Raw genomic sequence first — 12,559 nt, 5'->3', positions numbered from 1 at the left:
TTTTTCAAAACAAGTGTCTCCAACCAAGTAGTAATTTATTGTATCAAATCAAATGTTAATGCGTAAAAAGAAGGCATAATAAGCGAGCAGAAAGACCGTTCATGGAGATATCTTATTGTTTACCAAAACAGCATGCTAAGCAGCCCTGCATAGTGTTAACACATTTTCCATTTCCCTGTTTATAAATCAGAGATATTTTCACTTAATACTGTTTTTAATGGCTACCTATTTCTTTGCCTTCATATTTGCATATTAGTAATCATGCTATCTGTAGCATATAATAGAGACCATGATTTATGCTACCTAACTATACCTCCCAATGAAAAACTATAGATTTTGCTATCAATAACAAAAAAGTAGGTGTGTGGGCAAGTTACAAGTGTAAATGGAGAGTAGGATTTAGCTTCCTTTTGATGTATGTAGATAACTTGCAGTAATGGGAATAGTACCCACGCCTGTCAAAAGGCCCATGCACACTCCACTACTTTACCACATCTATTTATTAAGGACTTGATCCTGCACCATCAAAGTTAATGGAAGTTTTAACATTGACTTCAGGGGTAGCAGGATCAATCCTCTATAGCAGTGAAATAAATGCATATGACAAAGGTTCAATTTACATGGATCTGAAGTATTTGCACACTGTATGAAATGTACCTCCAGCCCCAATTCAGCAAATGAACTTAACTTGAAGCATGTGAGAAGGCTTATTAAAAATCAGTGGGACAACTCAGGTGCTTGCAATAAGCATCTGCATAAGTACCTTGCTGAATTGGGGTCTCACAAGGCCTTGCGTACCCTGAGTTGCATGCTGGACTCAGAGTCTGGGGCAAGGCTCCCTGGTTTCTATGGCACTTCAGTGCAGCAGACTTGAAATTCCATGGTAGTTTCAGTAATATTAAAAAAATGGAGGTTTTCACTCAGTTAAATGACAGAGGCCATGCCAAAGACATGGATCCTCCTCTAAATGTTCCCAGTGTGGGTGGGTGTTCAGAATTGGTGTTTTGGTTCAGCTTACTTCTAAGTAGCATGAAATTCCAAAAGGGTTATTTGTATGCATGGGATGAACAGAACCTATTAGGCCCCCATCTTGCAAAGACTTATGTACATGCTTAACTTTCTGTGTTTTGAGTAGTTGCATTGGCTTCTCTTGGAACATGCACCCTGATGGTAGATGCACTGTACCTGACTGACTTACCTACCCTCTTCATATACACATAGACTTGCTCATACCCTCCCTTTGATAGCTTGGGTCAAATAAATTCTTTTAGAAAATAAGGTAGGAGGCTGAACCAAAATGTGTGTGTGGGGGGGCACCCTACAAATCTGGAGGCAGATAAAGTTTATTTAAACAACAAAATAAGTAACACAAGGAAAACTGCACTGATTGTATTATTCCTTTTCAATTTTAAGGCCATGTTCCCTGCAACTGATAGTGTCTATGTGATTGTTGTATAATAGCTTACCTGCATTTAAACCAGTGGTGTTCCATGTACATCATTCCTTTCAATTAGCTTCAACAGGCTTTGGGTCATGCCCTATATGAGTAGATTGCTAGATTCCAGAAGCAACCATTGTGAGTATTTGGTCTGACCTCCTGTAGAACACAAAAGAATTTCCTCAAAATAATTCTTTTTGAACTAGAGCACCTTTTACAGAAGTTCCAATCTTATTTAAAAATTGCTAGTGATCAAGACTCCTTAATGACCCTTGGTAGATTGCTCCAATGGTTAATTACATTCTCTGTTAACAGTGTATGTCTTATCTCAAGACTTTATTTGTCTAGCTCAGGGGTTCCCAGACTTCATTGCACTGACCAGAAAAATTACTACACGACTCCAGGAGCTGGGGGACTGAAGTCTGAGCCAAAGCCCGAGCCCTGCTGCCCCTAGGTGGAGGGGGGCGGGGGAAGCCAAAGCCCAAGCCCCACTGCCCCAGGCAGTGATGCCAAAGCCCAAGCCCTAGGGCTTCAGCTCCAGCAGGGGGTGTGTAACCAGAGCCCCTCTGCCCAGGGCTGAAACCCTCGGGCAGTGGGGCTCAGGCTTCGGCTCTGCCCACGGGCCCCAGCAAGTGTAAGCCAGCCCTGCTGACTCCATTAAAATGGGGTTGCGACCCACAGCTTGAGAACCGCTGGTCTAGCTCAACTTCCACTCATTGGATCTTGTTGTACCTTTGTCAGCTAGTTTAAAGATCCCATTATCAAATATTGGTTCCCCATGTATGTACTTAGAGACTGATCAAGTCACCCCCGAATCTTTTCTTTTTTAAGCCAAATAGATGGAGCTCCTTGAGTCCATCACTGTAAGACATTGGGTTTTTTTTAAAAAAAATCCACTTAAAAAAACAGACCTGAGACTGCCACAAAATTTCTAGTCTGCTGCACTGGACGGCAATAGGTACAAACTGGGTGGCCTGCCCCAAGAATTTAAATCTTACATTTTGCCTCTGTCATCAGGATGAATGCACCACATCTATCTGCTTTCCTTTATTACATACACTAGATATTCAACCAGTTACATACAAAGCAGAAATATATCTACCAGGAAAAGAAAACACTTATTACACCTAATCATGAGCATAAACTTATCACAGATACCTCACCTGGGAAAGCTTTCCCACTGAAATACTGTGTAAGAAAAAATGACAAACAAAGTAAACTAATGGTAAGCAGAACTGTATTTCCTTTTAAATCTATTTCTCCTTTCCCCATAGGGAAGGCATTCTTCACTTTATTTGACCCTTAAGATTCCTAACGTGCTGGAATTCCCTTTCATGATTTTCTAGAATCCACATGATCCTAGGAGTTTGGGATTAGGAGATGATGTAAATACAATGTAAAAACTACTACCCAATACTTCTCATTCATGTCAGGGCACTAATGATATTGTGAGATATGACCCTGAGCAGATCAGAAGTGACTGCAGGACTCTGGGAGTAAGGGTGAAGGAATTGGGGGCACAGGTGATGGTCTCTTCAATCCTTCTGGTCAAGTATAGGGGCCCAGGTAGACACAGATGCATCCTGGAGGGAATGCCTGGCTACAAGGATGATGTTGCCAGGAGGGCTTCAGCTTCCTTGACCACAGGGATGCTGTTCCAGGAAGGAGAACTGCTAAGCAGAGATGGTGGCAACCTATCGAGGAAGGGGAAGAGGGTATCTGGATAAAAGACTGGCTAACCTAGTGAGGAGGCTTTTAAACTCGGTTCAATGGGGGCAGGTGACAAAAGCCCACAGGTAAGTCAAAAACATGGAGACCTGGGAGAAGGGTCGGAATCTGCAGGGAGCATGGGGTGTTATAGCAGGGATAAAGGAAAGACAAGAGAGAACACAGAGCGGAAATCAAATCAGTATCTTAGATGTCTGTATACTAACGTGAGAAGTATGGGGAATAAGCAGGAAGAACTTGAAATTATAGTTAATAAAACACAACTATGGCAGTTGGTGTCACAGATTTGGTGGAATATGCATGACTGGAATATTGGTATAGAAGCATACAGTTTGCTCAGGAAGGACAGGCAGGGAAAAAAGAGAGGAGGTGTTGCCTTATATATTAAAAATATATACACTTGGACTGAGATTGAGCTGGAAATAGGAGACAGACTTGTTGAAAGTCTCTGGGTAAGGATAAACAGGGTAAAAAACAAAGATGACATCATGGTAGCGGTCTACTACAGACCACCTAACCAGGAAGAAGAGGTGGATGAGGCCTTTTTTAAACAACTAACAAAATCATCCAAAGCACAGGACTTGGTGGTGAGGAGGGACTTCAACTACCCAGACATCTGTTAGGAAAATAACACAGCAGGGCACAGATTATCCAACAAGTTCTTGGAAGGCACTGGAGATAATTTATTATTTCAGAAGGTGGAGAAAGCTACTAGGGGACAGGCTGTTCTAGATTTGATTTTGGCAAACAGGGAGGAACTGGTTGATATTTAAAAGTGGAAGGCAGCTTGGATGAAAGTGTCCATAGAGTTCATGATTCTAAGGAATGGTAGGAGGGAAAACAGCACAATAAAGATAATGGATTTCAAGAAAACAGATGTTAGCAAACTCAGGGAGTTGGTAAGTAAGATCCCATGAGAAACAAATCTAAAAGGAAAAACAGCTCAAGAAAGTTGGCAGTTTTTCAAAGAGACATTATTAAGGGCACAAAAGCAAACTATCCCACTGTGTAGGAAAGACAGAAAGTATGGCAAGTGATCCACCTTGGCTAAGTCAGGAGATCTTCAATTATCTGAAACTCAAAAAAAGAGTCCTACAAAAATGGAAATTCATTCAAATTACAAAGAATGAATATAAACAAAGAACACAAGTATGTAGGGACAAAATTAGAAAGGCCAAGGCACAAAAGAAGATTAAACTAGCTAGAGAGATAAAGGGTAACAAAAGAAAACATTCTACAGATATATTAGAAGCAAGAGGAAGACCAAGGACAGGGTAGGTCTGTTACTCAATGAGGGGGGGAAAACAACAGAAAATGTGGAAATGGCAGAAATGCTCAATGACTGTTTTGTTTCGGTTTTCACCAAAAACGTTAGTAGCAATTGGCCATCTACCATAGTTAATGCCAGTGAAAATGGCAAGTAGGATCAGAGGCTCAAATAGGGAATAAACAAGTTAAAAATTACTTAGAGAAGTTAGATGTCCTCAAGTCACCAGGGCCTGATGAAATACACCCTACAATACTCAAGGAGCTGACTGAGGAGATATCTGAGCCATTAATAATTATCTTTGAAAAGTCATGGAAGACAGGAGAGATTCCAGAGGACTGGGAAAAGGACAAATATAGTGTCCATCTATTAAAAAAAAGGGAAATAAGGACAACCCAGGGAACTACAGACCAGTCAATTTAACTTCAGTACCTTGAAAGATAATGGAGCAAATAATTAAACAATCAATTTGCAAACACCTAGAAGATAAGGTGATAAGTAACAGTCACCAAGGTTTTGTCAAGAACAAATCATGTCCAACCAACCCATTAGCCTTCTCTGGCAGGGTAACAAGCCTTGTGGATGGTTGGGAAGTAGTAGATGTGGTATATCTTGACTTTAGTAAGGCTTTTGATCCGGTCTCGCATGACCTTCTCATAAACAAACTAGGGAAATACATACAATCTAGATGGAACTACTATAAGGTGGGTGCATAACTGGTTGGAAAATCGTTCCTAGAGTAGATATCAGTGGTTCACAGTCAAGCTGAAAGGGCATTTTGAGTGGGGTCCTGAAAGGATCAGTTCTGGATCCGATTCTGTTCAATATCTTCATCCATGATTTAGATAATGGCAGAGAGAGTGCATTTATAGAGTTTGCAGATGATTCCAAGCTGGGAGAGGTTGCAACTACTTCAGACGATAGGATTAAAATAAAAAATGATCTGGATAAATGGTCTGAAGTAAATAGGATGAAGTTCAATAAGAACAAATGCAAAATACTCCACTTAGGAAGGAACAATTAGCTGCACACATACAAAATGGGAAATGACTGCCTAGGGAGGAGTACTGCAGAAGGGGTCATAGTGGATCATAAGCTAAACATGAGTCAACAGTGTAACATTGTTGCAAAAAAAGCAAACATCATACTGGGAGGTATTAGTAGGAGTGTTGTAAGCAAGACACAAGAAGTAATTCTTCCGCTCTACTCTGCGCTAATTAGGCCTCAACTGGAGTACTGTGTCCAGTTCTTGGTGCCACATTTCAGGAAAGATGCGGACAAATTGGAGAAAGCTCAGAGAAGAGGAACAAAAATTATTAAAATGTGGAAAGTGTGACCTTATGAGGGGGGAAATTAAAAAATTGGGTTTGTTTATTCTATGATATTGCACAAATGTAAAATCTGTGGTAATATGAAATTTGTAATTAAAATAGAAACTTTATAGTTACAGTAACACTTTGCACTAGATTCATATTGCGACTGCTCCTGATCTGCAGTCAGCAACGAATGCTGGTAACAAGGTGATCTACAAGTGGTTTTTTATTGAGAGGTGGGGATCTAAAACATCAAGCACCCTCTGTAAGTGGACTCAGTTGAGTGGCTGTGGAATGTCTCCCAATGAGGAGCCTATTTCAGAGAATGGAACAGAGACATTTGTCACAGAATGTGAGTGGAACCAAGTGAGGATTGTGGAATGGAGCCAGCTGGCCTGGATGCAAGAGATGCCCTGCACATGAGCAGAGTCGGGGTAGAACTGGTAGAAAAAAACAGTAAAGAGTTTTCATGAAACATTTCAAAATCATTTCTGTTCTGCCAGTTTTGAAAAGGAACAATTTATCACTGATTAAACATATCCCCCCCCAAAGTTTTTTAAAAAATGTGTTTCCCTTTTTTTCATCCTCCTTTCTGTGCCCCTGAAAAAGGGGGAAATAAAAGAAAAACTGAAAACCAAAACCAGGAAAATTTTCGTTTTCGGGAATTATAGAAAATTTGGGGATTTTTTTTAAATTTCTGTTTTTTTTTTAAAGGATGAAAAATTGAATGAGAAAGTTTTATTTAAAATATTATGACCAGCTCTAGTTAATATATTCAGAATGCATGATCAGAAGACTAGGATGATTCATTGACGAAAGGTGTTCATTATATGGAATAATGGATACATCTGAGAATTTTGTGATCTGTGCACTGCCAATGAACAGAGAAAGGTTGCATTCAAATAAATTACATGTTGAAATTTATGTGCTTTGTTACATCACTGGTGACACACTCTCACTCTTGCGCACTGATTTCAAGTATCCTGTCTTTAAGCATCCCCTGGTGATGAAACACACATTCTGCTGAGCTATAAGAACAAAAACATGCACACGTGTAATCTGGTGACAGTACAGTTAATGCTTTCAATGATCACAATGAATTGGTATGACACAGCATGCAAAGAATAGCACACTACATTGCACTAGCTAGAGAATGCAATGCAAGCTACTATAGTGATATTGCTGATTTATCTGGTTCATTAACTAGCCTATTTTGCTGACACCATGCCTCTCATGTACACTTTGGTTCCTAGTGGAAAGAGAGGTTATTAATAATCTAGGCAATGAAATATAGCCATTTGTGACACTTGTTGATACCAGGTCAGGAATTATTTATCCTAGTTCTGATTAGCACCACAGGGCAAATACTGAATTAAGATGCCTGGTATTTTGCACTGTTTTCTAGCTCTAGATCAAACGACTTTTCATCATGTTCTGTTATAGTTTTAGGAGGTTACCTACCTTTTCTTATATTCTTTACAGCTCACTGATATAGACTGGCATAAATGAGAAGCTGACCTGTCAAAAACAAACTCCTAAATATTAGTCTTGCTGATGGCCATTTATTATTTATTGACCACCAAAGATTTGTGCAACCCTGCAAAATACAGAGACAGGCATGTCTCCTGCTATCCCATGGGGGTTATAGTCTAAGACAGACAATCCAGTACCAATAAAAGACACCAGCTGGCTCTATGAAGGTCTAAGCCGAAAGATGGTGAATGATTTAAAAATATATTTTAGATGTATACTGACATATTAGCTACGTGGTCTATTGTAAGTAGGTGTCAAAGGACAGGGAGGAGTTGGATAAGAAGGAAGCAAAAATAACCCCATCAACAAGAGAAAGCTACTGTGGTTGAAATTTTGAAATATTCTGAGGGAGGAAGAGAGAAAGAAGGTTTGACCATAGTGAATTTGATTAGTAATATTCCATGATGACATTAAACTATATTTGCAGTGCACAATGTTAACTGAGTTACACTGCTTGTTAGATATAGCCTTGTTAGACTTGCTCTAATAATAAATCTTTCATCAGGAGATTTCAAAGCCCTTTACAAAGGTGGTAAGTATCATCATCCCCATTTTAGATGGGGAAACTGAGGAACAGTGAGAAGTGACTTGTCCAAGGGTCACCCAGCAGGCCAGTGACAAAACCAGGAATTGAAGCAGATCTTATGAGTCCCAATCCAGTGCCCTATCCACTAGGCAACACTGCCTTCTCATAAGTACATGTCTTCATAAAATGCCCATTGTGCAAGGAAAGACCTATTGGGACAAGAGAATGAATTTAAGGAGAATACTATTAAGAAGTGCATGGAATAAATAATATAATATATTTGACTTGCAGCAGGTTTGAGAGCCATGTCTTTTTATTGATGCATTGAATGCTGATGGAATTCATTAAACATATGCATGGAATGACTGATCCAAAGTCCATTGGAGTCAATGGGAATTGTCCCATTAATTTCAATCAGCTTTGGATCAGGCTCAGAGAGAAGAGGGGCCAAATACTCCTTTTAATTACATTGGCACACTGAAGTACCCAAGAAGAAAGTCTGGCTTAACAGATCCCTAAAAATGTTACTCATTTTACTGGTATCAAATGAACCATCATCAGAAAACGTGAGTAGTAGTAAGGACAGTTGGAGCTCTTACTGGAAATCTGGTCAGAGACAGTGAAGCTGCTTGTTGATAAATCTGTACTCTTCCTAGACAGGAGTCTTAAAAACACCCGAATGGGGAAATACCAAATATGCCTAATGATAAATCATACTATTAAGTTTCGATTTCTGAGCTGTTAACTATGCATAGGGATTTTACAATACCCAAATCACACAGTTGTTTCACTTAAACCATGTCATGTTGTGTGATGCATCATGCTGCAAGGTACATGATTCACAACAAAAGCATTTTGCAAAAAGTCCTTCTCAGCATGGAGTAAATCATGTCTTGGGCTATTCATAGCTCTTCACCAGGTCAAGCAAAGCCAAGAGCAAAGGAAAACTTAAAATATATCAGCCTCAACACTTGAAATGACTATTCATAAATAAGCACTGTATTATAATATAATGAATTGTGAAAACTGAGTTTTCTTTTGAGAGCTAATGAATATCTCTCATATGATAAATCTGGCTACCATTCCATCTGTCCAAAATGACATAAGCAGTAATTATATTTGTATTAAAAGTGCTGAAGCTGTAAAAGGAATTTTAGCTAGTTAATGAATGGTGGGGGACACGGACACAGCTTGCTGCAAGATAGATATGTGACAAATTGTTTCCAGTGTTAACCAATATGCTACAGTAGGCTAGGGGTATTTAACATCCTATCTCTGTCATGTTCAATACTAACTATTTGCATTGATACAATTATTTTCACCTACAACACTGATCAGCCCTTTCCCTCCTTTAAATAACAGTTTAGCACCCGCATGCCAAGCTATGGAAAATTATCTTGCAGCTGTGGCATTTGGCTCCAAAACAGATTTCACTGACAGCTGTGTTTATGGTATTAAACCTGTATCTTGGTCTGTCACTTTGTTAGGTTGCTGATGGACTCTAGCTATCGGTGTCTCATTGTCTTTCAATGATATACCTTTGCTTGGGAGAAACGAGTGTGTCATTGGAGGAATAAATTCCTATGACATACTTGCCCTGTCTTATGCTATAAAATATTAATCTGTACTTGTTCAGAGAGAGCGGACACACATGCTAACACCGTGAGGGCACTGAATTGTTGAAAAGGGAGGGTGATTTCAGCTTTTGATTTGCCGGTTTCAATTATATTGAATGATTCTGCTTCATTTTATAATTATTATTCTTCCAACATAACTAAAATGCATAGTTTTTAATTATATCAAACCTAGAGCACATAGCTAGTTGCTTTTTTAGTCTGTGGCCAAGATTTTTCAAAAGCAAATAGTGATTTTGGGTGCCCAGCTGTAGACAACATGGAGACCTGGTTTTCAAAGGCCCTAGGTGCTGCTCAACCTTTGAAAAATAAGACCTGTTCAAGGTGTCCCAAGTTTGGCACTCAAAATCCCAAGTTATTTTTTAAAATCTTGGCTTGTACATATAAATCCAAATAAATGAATGTGCTACCAAATTAGTGCACTGGGAGTACACACCTCCCATTCTTGGGTGAATAAATTTAAAACATAAAAAAACAACAACACTATAGTAAAATTCTAACCGCTAAATAGGATCATAATGAATTTTTGCAAAGGTATGCATGTAAGTAAAACATTTATTTCTGAACATGGTCTTTGATAATTCAGTGACTGCCCTGTTTTTAATCATTATCCCATTCATGATATTTTGGGGTGATTGTTTCCTCCCTTCTGGATTTGAATCTTAACATTTATAGTGTCCTGAAACACAGATGTTGCATGAAAAGTGGTTAAAGTGTGAATGAGTGTGCAATTAATTATGTTACATCAATACGTCTGCTAACCAAGAAGGCGGCTAGTGATACGACAGGTGTACTGAATCTTCTGAAAAATCCATGCAGAGCACGTTGTATCATTATAGCAACAAATGAGACTCCTTTCTTGTGTCTGCTGTGTTCCCTTGGATTTTCAGATGAAGTAAGAGAGAAGATGGTCTTTACTGTGACTAAACTGAATTTTTACCAGAGGCAAGTCAGCTTTCCCATGCACTTATGCTGAGGGTACAATTAGATGTTCTTTATTTGAGAAAGGATAATGAAAGCACTCAATCTGGAAGACCAGAAAATGTAGATGGATGAGTAGATTTTTCACAATTTGTGCTCTCCTAATTTCATATTTTATTACACAGAGAGGCCCTGATCCTCCAGTGAGATGTCTGTGGGTCCATCCGTTCAACTACACAGACTTCACTGTAGAATTGGTGCCTAAATCTGTAGTTATTAATACAGCCCAGATGCTTGATCCAAAGTGGTCCAAGCTGTTTGCTATTTTCTGTTAGATGAATTTATTGTTTCAGGTAGGGCTATAGTCCATAGCTCGATATATGTCCATATCTCACAATCACCAACATCACCAGCTAGCACCCTTGTTGGCAGTCATAGCAGAAGCACTAGAATGGACAAAGCTAGTCTTCATTCACCACAACATACCATTTTTTCCTGGAAAATTGTGGGAAAGTGCAGAGAAGTTTGCATGCCATGGCCTGCACTGTTATGTGGATATTAATATACATAACTAAAACACTATGTGTCAATTGAGAATGGTCTATACAGAACGTGTCTCACAAAACCCAGAAGCAAAGGAATAAAATGTTATGACATCTAGTAGTACAGGCCCATGTCTCACCAACAATACCCAAACACTTCTATGTAGGGATGCCGGCCCTTAATCACTCCTGTCCTCTAAGTCAATGGTGCACAAACTTTTCCAGTTGCAACTCCCCCACCCTTACCATTAACAGAATCAGTCCATCCCTGCCCCCACTCCATTACTGCGCAACCAAGCCTTCCTCAGCAGCAGGCTGCTTTTGCCTTGCAGCCAGGCTACACCGCTAGGGCAGGGCCAATACCCACCCCTCTGCCCTTTCCCCCTTTGCATTTTCAGGGTGGGAAAAGGCACATGCGACGGTCTCTGGGGGCGGAGGCTGCCGGGAGCAGAAATCAGCACTGACCCACAGGCTGGGTGGCCCGCTGAGGTGAGTGAGGGGGATGGAGGTGGCACTCCCTCCCTCATCCCTGCCACTGGGGCTGGCCCGAGCTGCCTAGCTTTGCCACTCCCCCCCCCGAGCGTTTCTCCCTGTCCCTCTAGCGGGGTGCACCCCAAAGTCTGCACACCACTGCTCTAGTTCACCACCACCACAAACAGCTCAAACTTCCTCTCCCATCTTTTCTGCACATTCTGAGGTGAGGGGGTGGAATCACTCCCTCCCTTGTAGGAAAGCAGACGCTGGAAGACCGATTATAACTCAAATCAGTTAGCAAATTTACATGAAAATCGTCTGAAAATTCAAGCTTTCCTCAGAAATTGTGCTGAAATTTTGAGGCAAATAACAGGGTTTTTCATACAAAATCTAGAGGTTGAACTCCTGCTTTAAGTGCAAATAGAACCCAGCAGTAATGATGGTGTCACAAACGATAGCTGGTCTGGAATTTTCTGCCAACATTTTCCAATGGAAAATGCCATTCTCGCAAAAATCAAAATTTTCCATGGGAAAACTGAGATCTTGCTACAAAAGTTTCAATTTTCCAATGGAAAAAAATCAAAATAATGACTCCCTGGGTGCTTGCCTGCAAAGCTCATCAATGGCCCTTTCTGCTTAAGAGTTTTCCATGAAGGCTGGCAGCAAGCCAAAAAATTCTGTTTGGATTCTCTCAGTGAAATTTTTCAGGAAATCCTTCCAACAGAAATTTTCACTTTTTACCTTTTCTCCTGATTTTGGGGGAGGTGTCTTGCCCCCCCCCCCCCACACACACACATGATTTTTTTCTGGCAATGGATTTCTGTAGTTGCAACAACTCTGCCATAGTAGAGTGCTGTTCATCATCCAGCACTGTGCATACAGCACCTGTCACAAGTATTAAAAATTCACACTTAAGACTACAAATAAAAATAGAAACTCTGAATTATATTCCATAAATCAAAAATATGGGGATGTCTTGATGAATAATAATATGTTACCTTCTACCATAATCTACGTCAAACTTCATGTTACTGTTCAAACATGCTTGTAACAATTATACTGTCTTCTTGTTCCTCCTTTGTGATCACATATTTAAAACCTATTATACTTCATCATCACATTAAGACCTTTTATTATAGTTAACATTGCTATTGTCTCATGTAACATCTCCACCACCAATATG

The 12,559-nt window shown here is 39.9% G+C and overlaps 1 protein-coding gene across 3 annotated transcripts in view; it reads right to left on the bottom strand.

Moving 5' to 3' along the window:
• The window catches only part of SHISAL1 (shisa like 1), a 290,293-nt gene that overhangs the window by 209,447 nt on the left and 68,287 nt on the right, over positions 1–12,559 (bottom strand). Inside the window, exon 2 of one of the 3 annotated variants that reach the window (XM_078849321.1) lies at positions 1,467–1,597. The exons of the other annotated variants lie outside the window; for them this stretch is intronic. The gene's annotated coding sequence lies outside the window, so the exon portion shown is untranslated. The remainder of the gene's footprint in view (positions 1–1,466; positions 1,598–12,559) is intronic. 3 annotated transcript variants of the gene reach the window in all.

Source organism: Lepidochelys kempii, chromosome 1 (assembly GCF_965140285.1).
Source record: "Lepidochelys kempii isolate rLepKem1 chromosome 1, rLepKem1.hap1, whole genome shotgun sequence".
NCBI classification, from domain to species: Eukaryota; Metazoa; Chordata; order Testudines; family Cheloniidae; genus Lepidochelys; species Lepidochelys kempii.
Note: the sequence above shows the minus strand (reverse complement) of the source record. Positions and strands in the feature narration are given on the sequence as shown.